This window comes from Bos taurus, chromosome 28 (genome assembly GCF_002263795.3).
Source record: "Bos taurus isolate L1 Dominette 01449 registration number 42190680 breed Hereford chromosome 28, ARS-UCD2.0, whole genome shotgun sequence".
NCBI lineage: Eukaryota > Metazoa > Chordata > Mammalia > Artiodactyla > Bovidae > Bos > Bos taurus.
Window position 1 is genome coordinate 25,867,801 of NC_037355.1, and position 11,590 is coordinate 25,879,390.

At 45.2% G+C, this 11,590-nt stretch overlaps 1 pseudogene; it reads right to left on the reverse strand.

Moving 5' to 3' along the window:
* Positions 1 to 10,609: 10,609 nt before the first annotated feature.
* On the reverse strand, positions 10,610 to 11,365 carry LOC107131933 (small ribosomal subunit protein uS2B-like; annotated as a pseudogene).
* Positions 11,366 to 11,590: the final 225 nt, after the last annotated feature.

The window sequence follows — 11,590 nt, forward strand, 5'->3', positions numbered from 1 at the left end:
TTCAAAAAGAAAAGAAAACTTGGCTAGATCCATAACAATATGCAAGATTAAAGTGTGATTATAAGTCTATGTATTAAAAGTCTGTGAAATTAAAAGACTCTCCTTGGAAGGAAAGCTATGACAAACCTAGACAGTGTATTAAAAAGCAGAGACATCACTTTGCTGACAGAGGTCTGTATAGCCAAAAGTATGGTTTTTGCAATACTCATGTATGGTTTTGAGAGTTGGACCATAAAGAAGGCTTAGCACTGAAGAATTGATGCTTTTGAATTGTGGTGCTGGAGGACTCTTGTGAGTGCCTTGGACTACAAGGATATCAAACCAGTCATTCCTAAAGGAAATCAGTCCTGGTTATTCATTGGAAGGACTAATGCTGAAACTGAAGTTCCAGTACTTTGGCCACCAGATGCAAAGAGCTGACTCATTGGAAAAGACTCTGATGCTGGAAAAGATTTAAGACAAAAGGAGAACGGGGCGGCAGAGGATAAGATGGTTAGATAACATCACCAACTCAATGAACCTGTATCTGAACAAACTCCAGGAGGTAGTGAAGGATGGGGAGCCTGAAGCGCTGCAGTCCATGGGGTCGTAGAGTCAGACATGACTTAGCAACTAAACAACAAGAACTACAGAAATGACTTAGTACATTTCTATGACTTAGTACAACTCAGTAATAAAAGACAAATAACACGATTTAAAAACAGCAGATTCTGAACAGACATTTCTCCAAGGATGATATGTAAATAGCCAGCAAGAATATGAAAAGATGCTCAATGTCATTAGTCATCAGGGAAATATGGATCAAACTGCAATGAGAGGCCACCTTCACACCCGCTAGGATGGCTAGAATCAAAAAGTCAGATAATACTAAAAATGAATGCTGGTGAGGATATGGAGAAATCTGAACTCTTAGTCACTGCTGTGCGTTCGTGCGCTAAGTCGCTTCAGTTGTATCCGACTCTTTGTGACCCCAAGGACTGTAGCCCACCAGGCTCCTCTGGCCATGGGGTTTCCCAGGTAAGAATACTGGAGTGGACTGCCATTTCCTTCTCCAGGGATCTTCCCAACCAGGGACTGAACCCATGTCTCTTACATCTCCTGCACTGACAGGCGGATTCTTTACCACTAGTGCCACCTGGGAAACCCAGAGTTACCATATGACCCAGTAATTCTACTGCTAGAAATGAAACACAAAAACTTGTATATGAAAAATTTTATGGCTGCATTGTTCATAAGCCAACAGGTAGAAATAACCCAAATGTCCATTGATAGATGAATAGATAAAACATATTATATCCATATAATAGAATGCTATTTAGCCATGCTGCTGCTACTGCTGCTAAGTCGCTTCAGTCGTGTCCAACTTTGTGCAACCCCATAGACAGCAGCCCACCAGGCTCCGCCGTCCCTGGGATTCTCCAGGCAAGAACACTGGAGTGGGTTGCCACTTCCTTCTCCAATGCATGAAACTGAAAAGTGAAAGTGAAGTCACTCAGTAAGCGTCCGACTCTTAGTGACCCCATGGACTGCAGCCTACCAGGCTCTTCCGTCCATGGGATTTTCCAGGCAAGAGTACTGGAGTGGATTGCCATTGAGTAATAAATTCTGATACACGCTACAACATGGATAAACTTTTAAAACATTATGTTAGATGAAAGAAGCCAGTCCCAGAAGATCATACAATTACATGGTTTGATTAATAGGGAATGTCTAGAATAGGAAGATCTACAGAGACAGAAAGTAGTTAAGGGGTTGCCTAGGATTAGGGGTAGTGGTACTTGAGTTAGGGGTGATAGCTGAAGGGTACAGGGTTTCTTTCTGAGGTGTCAAAATGTTTTAAAGTGACTGTGATCATGGTTGCAGGTCTGTAAATATACTAAACCCATTGAATCATGTACTTTAAATGGATGACTCATATGCTAATGAATTAGATCTCAATAAAACTGTTAAAAAAAACTATGACTTACAAGTGCATCAGGTCTAGATGATTTAATGTTGATTTTAGTATTAAGAAGGCATTACTAGCTCAACTTCCCTCCTTTAATCTTAGGGGCTTAACACAGCAGAAGTTTGTCTTTTACTCACTTAGAGACCAGGTGTTCCTGGTTGTTTGACTGTTTCCCAATGGCAATTCAGGAATCCCTGTTTCTTCTATCCTGTGTCTCCGCCATCTTTAATGGATAGCTACTGGGATCATTGCAAAAGACAGGGCAAGGAGGATGGAAAATTGGAGGGTTTTCTGCCCCAGAAATGGAAGGGGTCTGCTTTTGCCCGATTCCATTAGCACAAATTTAGTCTCCTGGTACCCTAACAGTTCTGCCAAGAGAACGCACTGGTCATAGCAAACACCCTCTTCCAACAACACAAGAAAAGACTCTACACATGGACATCACCAGATGGTCGACACCGAAATCAGATTGATTATGTTCTTTGCAGCCAAAGATGGAGAAGCTCTATACAGTCAGCAAAAACAAGACAGGGAGCTGACTGTGGCTTGGATCATGAACTCCTTATTGCCAAATTCAGACTGAAATTGAAGAAAGTGGAGAAAACCATGAGACCATTTGGGTATGACCTAAATCAAATCCCTTATAACTATACAGTAGAAGTGAGAAATAGATTTAAGGGACTAGATCTGATAGAGTGCCTGATGAACTATGGATGGAGGTTCGTGACATTGTACAGGAGACAGGGATCAAGACCATCCCCAAGAAAAAGAAATGCAAAGAAGCAAAATGGCTATCTGAGAGGCCTTATAAATAGCTGTGGAGAGAAGGGAAATGAAAAGCAAAGGAGAAAAGGAAGGATATAAGCATCTGAATGCAGAGTTCCAAAGAATAGCAAGGAGAGATAAGAAAGCCTTCCTCCGTGATCAATGCAAAGAAATAGAGGAAAACAATAGAATGGGAAAGACTAGAGATCTCTTCAAGAAAATTAGAGATACCAAGGGAACATTTCATGCAAAGATGGGCTCAATAAAGGACAGAAGTGGTAGGGACCTAACAGAAGCAGAAGATTTTAAGAAGAGGTGGCAAGAATACACAGAAGAACCGTACAAAAAAATCTTCATGACCCAGATGATCACGATGGTGTGATCACTGACCTAGAGCCAGACATCCTGGAGTGTGAAGTCAAGTGGGCCTTAGGAAGCATCACTACGAACAAAGCTAGTGGAAATGATGAAATTCCAGTTGAGCTATTTCAAATCCTGGAAGATGATGCTGTGAAAGTGCTGCACTCAATATGCCAGCAAATTTGGAAAACTCAGCAGTGGCCACAGGTCTGGAAAAGGTCAGTTTTCATTCCAATCCCAAGGAAAGGCAATGCCAAAGAATGCTCAAACTACCGCACAATTGCACTCATCTCACACGCTAGTAAAGTAATGCTCAAAATTCTCCAAGCCAGGCTTCAGCAATATGTGAACTGTGAACTTCCAGATGTTCAAGCTGGTTTTAGAAAAGGCAGAGGAACCAGAGATCAAACTGCCAACATCTTCTGGATCATCGAAAAAGCAAGAGAGTTCCAGAAAAACATCTATTTCTGCTTTATTGACTATGCCAAAGCCTTTGACTGTGTGGATCACAATAAACTGTGGAAAATTCTGAAAGAGATGGGAATACCAAACCACCTGACCTGCCTCTTGAGAAACCTGTATGCAGGTCAGGAAGCAACAGTTAGAACTGGACATGGAACAACAGACTGGTTCCAAATAGGAAAAGGAGTACGTCAAGGCTGTATATTGTCACCCTGCTTATTTAACTTATATGCAGAGTACATCATGAGAAATGCTGGGCTGGAAGAAGCACAAACTGGAATCAAGATTGTCAGGAGAAATATCAATAACCTCAGATATGCAGATGACACCACCCTTATGGCAGAAAGTGAGGAGGAACTAAAGAGCCTCTTGATGAAAGTGAAAGAGGAGAGTGAAAAAGTTGGCTTAAAGCTCAACATTCAGAAAACAAAGATCATGGCATCTGGTCCCATCACTTCATGGGAAATAGATGGGGAAACAGTGGAAACAGTGTCAGACTTTATTTTTGGGGGCTCCAAAATCACTGCAGATGGTGACTGCAGCCATGAAATTAAAAGACGTTTACTCCTTGGAAGGAAAATTATGACCAACCTAGATAGCATATTCAAAAGCAGAGACATTACTTTGCCAACAAAGGTCTGTCTAGTCAAGGCTATGGTTTTTCCAGTGGTCATGTATGGATGTGAGAATTGGACTGTGAAAAAGACTGAGCACCGAAGAACTGATGCTTTTGAACTGTGGTGTTGGAGAAGACTCTTGAGAGTCCCCTGGACTGCAAGGAGATCCAACCAGTCCATCTGAAGGGAGATCAGTCCTGGTGTTCATTGGAAGGAATGATGCTGAAGCTGAAACTCCAGTACTTAAGAGCTGACTCATTTGAAAAGACCCTGATGCTGGGAAAGATTGAGGGCAGGAGGAGAAGGGGATGACAGAGGATGAGATGGCTGGATGGCATCACCGACTCGATGGACACGAGTTTGAGTGAACTCCGGGAGTTGGTGATGGACAGGGAGGCCTGGCGTGCTGCGGTTCATGGGGTCGCAAAGAGTCGGACACGACTGAGCGACTGAACTGAATTGAACTGAACTGAACCCTAACAGTAAGAGAGTCTGAGAAATTCGGTCTAGTGTAGGCCAGGTGGAAGAAATGTTGAGTTCTAACTAAATTTTTAAACACTGAACCATTGTTACTCAGATTATTCTAGGTTATTTTAAAAGACTGAAAGTTCCTCCAATCCACTTTATAGGCAAGCATAATCTTAATAACAAAACTTGATGAATATGAACCAAATAACTAGAGACCAATTGCACTTAAGAATATAGATGCAAGAATTCTGAGTATACAAAATTTTAAATTAGGATATTTATCATTAAGTGAAGAATAATTTAAAAGACAAAGATCACACAATTTGATCAATAACAGCCAAAAATAGTACTGATAAATTCCTGCTATTGATAAATAGTGATCCCTAATAACAACTCTAACAGAGGAATGCAAAGACTATCATTAAAGGCTTGGAGTGGAATAAAAATTGTTCAGGACAGGAACAATATAGATGAAGTAAAGACTTGATCCAAGTAAAAATAGGGCAAGGGAGACAGAACTGGGAAATCTCTTAGTAATCAACACACTGTATTTTTAACACTATATAAAAACAACAGAATAGAGATTTATGTAGTAATAAAAAACATTCTGAACCATGCCTTCTTCATAAGGTTCAGGAAAACTTTTACAGAGAAATAAACAATAAAAATATTGAGGTCAAATCTTGCTCGAATATATTATAAGAAAGAAAAAAAGAGAACAAGGATCAGAATACTGTTGCTACCTCAACAAAAGCATGGCAGAAAGACAAGCCTACACCAAGAAGTATACAACTATAGCCTGTTATCTCAGAGTGGTTAAAAAAAATGCATTAAGAAATTGATATAAAACATGAAAGATTAACTTAAATTAGTATTAGAAAAATCTGAAATGTGATGGCAGACCTCCAGGAGAGAATTAGAAACAAAAGGAAAAACATCACTTCATAAATTAAGACTGCAACAGAAGGAGCATAGTGAATAAACACAACAGACATGTGTTAACAGAAACAAAAGTGACAGATATCAAAATGGAAAAAGAAGATCCAACATATCCCTGAAGAAGAAAACCAAAACAAGAGTACAGAATACTTAACATTATTACTTAAGAAAACTTTCTTGAAATAAAGATTAGAAGCTATGTGTGAAGAAAAGAGCACACTGCATTTCTGAGGGTATCAACCCAGAATGAACTGTACCCAAACCTGCTATAAGAAAATCACTGGACTTGCTTGTTGCTGTCGTTCAGTCGCTAAGTCATGTTTGACTCTTTTCAACCCCGTGGACTGTAGCACACCAGGCTTCCCTGTCCTTCACTATCATCGCGAACATTCAGTCCGTAACAAGAATGGACTGGAAAGAGTCTGATGAGGGGCTCGACAGGGTTGGTGATGGCTGGATGTGGGCAGGAGGAGGAGGCGGGGGCTGAGGATGACTCCCATGACCCCGGCTTTTCTGAGGGGGTGGGTAGTGGCCCTTCGATAGGCAAAGGGCTAACAGAGGAACAGAAGGTCTGTTTCGAAGCTGGAGTGTGGTTGTGGCCACAGACTGTGCAGACAGACTGCCTGGGTGTGAATCCTGACCCCCTCACTTACCAGCTGTGGTGACCTTGGGCAGGTCCTGTAACTCGTCTCCGCCCCGGGGGAAGTGACAGTACCTCAGTCACAGGAGTGGGAGATTTCGTGGAGGGCAAGTGCCCACGAAGAGGGCCAGGACAGCGGGGCCCACAGGAGGCGCTCAGTCATGAAAATCGTCATCATCTTTATGGCGATGCAGATGATGCCACTAGAGAGGCTCCACGGGCAGCTGGCAGGAAAGGAGCTCTGCTTCTGGAGGCAATGGTCAGCCTGGGAGTTAAAGCCTCAGCAGTAGATGAACCCGCCAGGAGGAGTGTGCAAGTGAGAGAGAAAGGGAAATGAGCCACGGTGAGAAGCTTGAGGCCAATTAGCCTGAGAAAGCAGAAGAAAAAGGAAGAAGGAGAGATTCCCAGTGAAGGGAGTGAGTAACAGCATCCAGCATTTTTTTCACTTTGCCCTCATGGTCCTCCAGAAGTACTCAGCCAGATGCCTGAGTACATTGTGATCCATTTCCCCCCCATCTCATCTTTCTAGCTAGAGAACTCTGAGGATAAGCAGTTTGTGCTTGTCCGTGGTTCTAGCCAAGGTTGGGTAGCTCCAAGTCTCCACCATGGCTTCCGGTTTGATTGACTCTACTACTTACAGTGATCTCCTAGGGAAGGTCAATGTATCCATCCTTGTGTGCCAGCATCTGCCCTTTGCAGTCTCTCTCAGTCTGCTTCTTCTGCTTGCTTAGTCGCTTAGTCATGTCCAACTCTTTGTGACCCCGTGGACCATAGCCTGCCAGGGTCCTCTGTCCATGTGATTCTCCAGTCAAGAATACTGGAGTGGGTTGCCATTTCCTCCTCCAGGGGGTCTTCCCAACCTAGGGTCTGCTTTATAAGGGCCCTAGAGCCTTAGAACGTGTATTATGAGAACTTCCCTCCACCACCTTAAAATATGGGGAGTACTCTTAAAATCATATTCCACCAGTGCCTACTTGTGGGATGGGTGGTGGTGATCTTGGAGCCTTAGAATCCAGCCCCCTAGCCCTGGCCCTGTCAAGGCCACTTCCGAGCTAGGCGCACTGGTGGGGCAGAAGCGAAGGAGTGCATTGTCAGGGAACCGCAGCTGCAGGCTGGAGGCTGGGAGTCCTGAATAGCTTCACAGCTCTGGGCCAGCTCGCTGAATGGGAGAGTGCCCCTCCCTGGAGGTGGCCCAGAATAGATGACATTTTCATTGCAAAGTAACAAGGGGAGAAATCCAATTACCTTACAAAGGAGCTCCCAAGGGGCCTCACAGCTTAGAGAAAAAGGGAGGGGAAGGAAAGGGAGAGGGTGTGTGTGTGGGGGTGTGTGTGTGTGTTTGAGGCGGGCGGGGGGGGGGGCGGTGTATGTGTGTGTGTGTGTAGGCTCCCACCCAAGCCAGGAGAAACAAAGTCCTAGGGGGCATGGGAGATAGGCTGAAGGCTGGAGAGGTGGAAGAGGGGGTTTTAATTCATTCCATTAGGCCAGAGGGTCTGCCAGGGAAGCTCCAGGTCCCTGGAGGCTCTGGGCAGACAGACCTCCTTCCTTGGAGACACATGGGTAGTGCAACTCCCCCAAGACAAGCCCTAGCCTCTCTGAACCCCTCTCAGACCGGGATTTCCCAGACTTGAATCATCAGGAGTTCATGCACACATTGCCACATCCTGCTAAACTATTAATCTTTTATCTTAAAATTTATTTAGAGTGTATTATTTAAGTTTAGATTTAAAAAGAAAAGTTTCTATCCTAAATGCAAATAGGAAAAGTAGAAGATAATTCTAAAATGAAATATGATTCAATAACCAATGTTTTAAACCTCAACTAGGTATTGGGGTGACTGAGAGCTTTGGGGCTGGAAGCTGAGATAATCGAGGAGTGGGTGGGGTGGGAGTGGAAAGGGGTGGGGTGTTAGCAAGTGTTTGCAACAGATACTGATTTCTCCTAGGTCTAACCCAGGAGGATTAAGAGAACTGAAAAGGAACACCTCTCCTCTAGGCCCTTCCAGCCCTGGCCCTGGAGTGGCAGGCGTGGCAACATCAGTCTGGTTGCCCTTAACCTTGGTTGCCCAACTGCTTAGTGGGGATTAGGGGCAAAGTGGAGATCTACTGTTCTACTGGACAGACCTGCTTTCTGTGCTTTGTGGGGTGGCCACTGGGGTCCCTGAAAGTGTGAGCCGCCTAAGGGAGGGGGAAGATGATGGTGGTCCCAAGGCAACAAGAAAGTTCAGTCTCCTGCTTTCCTCTTTGGACTTGGCAGGAAGGGCCGCAGACCCCCTTTGGAAGGAAATTATCATTTGCTTCCTCCGGGCCAGCCAGAGCAAATCAGCCTTGAAAGGCTGTCCTGCCTTGAGGCCACACAGCTTGCCCCTCTGTGGTTCCTTTCTGGCCCCACTCTCCCTACCCTAGTGAATTGAACTCTCCAGGCCAGACGCCTGAAAATTAGCTTTCTGAGGCTCAGGGACCTGGGAGCTCTGGTTGGAGGGGGGCAGTACTTGGGATTATAGAGACCCCTCTGCCAGTGCCCTTTCCAAACCAGGGACATCATCTGTTTCTTCTGTCAAATGGAGGCTTTTAGGGGAGCTTTGGTCCCAGGGGAGCTTGGGCCCAAGGGTGGGACAGCACCAACTCCCATCCCTCACTCTCACAGCCACCCCAAACCTTGGAGAAATTAAAGCAAACTGAGAAAGTGCTCACTAGGGGACCAGCTAAGATTAAGCCCCACTACTCACCACTGACCAGGCAGGGACGCTGTGGGCTTTGGGGGCTTCCTGCTCCCTCCTGCTCCTTGGGCCAGCCCTGCTTTCAGGATGCTGCAGGAGAGGAGGCTAGCAAGGGAACGCAAGCCTGAGTCACGTCTTCAGAGGATTCTCCAGTCAATGAGATACTTGGGGAGGGAGGTAGAGTGGGAGGTTCAAGAAGGGGGTGATCTGCACAGGCTGAAGTAGTCAAAGAAGCTTAGAGAGGGAAAAGACAGTAGTCACACCTGATAAAGCACTTCCTAATCGGTTATTCTGCATGGTGTCAGGCATTTCAATATTCTAGGAGGTGTTGAGGCTGGTGGCTGACTTAAGAACACCATTTAGAAAATAGAAGAGTTCACTCTGTATTTCCTTCCCATATACCCATTTCTAGTCTCTATTTTTCACCTCCAGTGGCATTTGACTGTGTTGAAAGCCCTTTCTTTTTATATTCAGACTTCTTTGCTTTCAGGGCTCCAGTCTCTCCCTAATCTTTCCCTACTCTGAGCATTCTGTGTGCATCTTCCAATGAGTCCAGCCTGGGTCTCTGCTGCCAGGGTTTTGTGTGTGGGTGTGTGCGTGGGTATGGATGTGTGTGTGTTTATATTTAGAAAATACAGGTTCCCTAGATGACTGTAGTACTGTAATTTTGCAGGGTTTGTCCCATCCTCTGGCTGTACCTGGAGTTCATTCCTTAACCTTCTCATCTATAACCAGTCTTATTGTTTTGATCTTATCTCTCTCCTGAGGACTCCCAAATTTATTTCCATCACTGATAAATCCCACAACCTATAAGATACATCCACCTGGACATCTCAACTCAAAAACACAAGAGACCCACAACTGAACTCGTGTTTCCTCCAAACTTTCTTCTCACCATGAAATCTTCTGTCCCAGGCTCCCAAAGTGGAAGTTCCTGGGTCCTCATTGATTCACTTCTCTCTTGATACCTCTCACCCTCCTTTGTGACCAGAATCTCTCCCACACCCCATTGTCATCCTGCTCAGTAACCAAGGTAGTTCCACCTCTTAAATTCCTCTTGTGTCAGCACCTTCCTCACTCCCTAGGTCTCTAGCATCTCATACTGACTATTGAAGAAGACTTGGAACGAGTGGCACTGCTCAGTCTTTCTCCAGCAAAGAGAATCCCTTATCATAGAAATCTCCTTTTTCTTTAGCATAGAAAAATCCCAGGTAAGGGATTCCTGGGCCCCTGCCTCACCAAGATGCATATTATCACTCTTCTGAATTTGCTTGCCTGTGTATCCTAATCCTTCTATAAACACGTATTTATACACTCCTGTCTTTTCCCTATTCATTTGTTTATCCAACAAATATTTGTTTATTTTAGAAACTTATATTTAATCAATCTTAGTTTTATTTTCTCTTTAAGAGGCTGGGAAAGTATAGCTTAAGACCACTCAGTGGTTGTTCCTATCCATTCAGTGGCCTGAGCAGTGGGAGCTGTAAACCCATTTTGAGCTACAGGCTGAGGGCTCTATCTTCCATTAGGAACTGAATAGGCATGGCAGGGCCCTGTGCCTTCAGACCCACCTGCAACTTCAGAATGGGCTACCCTGGTGGCTCAAACAGTAAAGAATCCACCTGCAATGCGGGAGGCCTGAGTTCAATCCCTGGGTTGGGAAGATCCTCCGGAAGAGGGCATGGCAACCCACTCTAGTATTCTTGCCTGGAGAATCCCCATGGACACAGGAGCCTGGCGGGCTGCAGTCCATGGGGTCACAAAGAGTTGGACATGACTGAGTGACTAAGCACACATAGCAGTGAGTCCAGGAACTGGAGCAGTCCATTCACCCTGAAATTCCTCCTTGTAACACAGTCTGCTCTTCCTCTCCCATCTGTTCAGGACCTCTGCAGAAGTAAGAGATTGTGCACAGCCTCCCATGGGTATGCAGATGGTGCCGGGCATCTGCAGAACTTCCTGGGCCTGTATCTACCACGTCAGACCCTCTGGGGGAGCTCCCTTGCTGGCGCATGTGATAGCAGTGTCCTCATGGCACAGGAGAGTGTCTTCATTACATGGGGTAACAGTGGGCAGGTGACTATAAGATGCCTCTGTGAGAGGCTGGCAGTCAGCCTAGGGATCAATAACCAATAACCAGCTGTGAAAGACAGCTCCCAGAAAGCTGCCTGGTTCTGAGTAGTGAAGGTTCCAGGAGTGAAGCAGCCAGCAATCGGAGTGGCCCCAGTGGCAGCAGCAAACTTCAGTACAGCCTGGTGGCCAGTATCCCCGGGGAGTGTGACACTGATGTCAGCCATCAGTTTTCCATGGCAACAATGGCATGAGCCACCAGCAGAAGCTTCTCCCAGGCCCTTTCCAGGATTGTGATGTACATGCCATCACTCTTCCCTCTGAAGGTTCTGTTTCATTTGGAATTCAAGGTTCATGCCAAGTAGGGCTCCAGACATTGTAAAAGTTGCTCTTTGAGTTATGTCAGGAACCCAGAACCATGCTGTATGAACTCCTGTATAGTTAGTGTAGTAAGACCAGCAACCATTTATTTGATGTCAGCTATGAGTCAGACCATGAGCTCATGGTGGGGGAAGATAAGGACGAAGCAGATCCCGGTCTTGGCTTCATGGAGTATGGAATCTAGTCTTCATGCCATTCCACATGCTATTCTGCCATGCAGA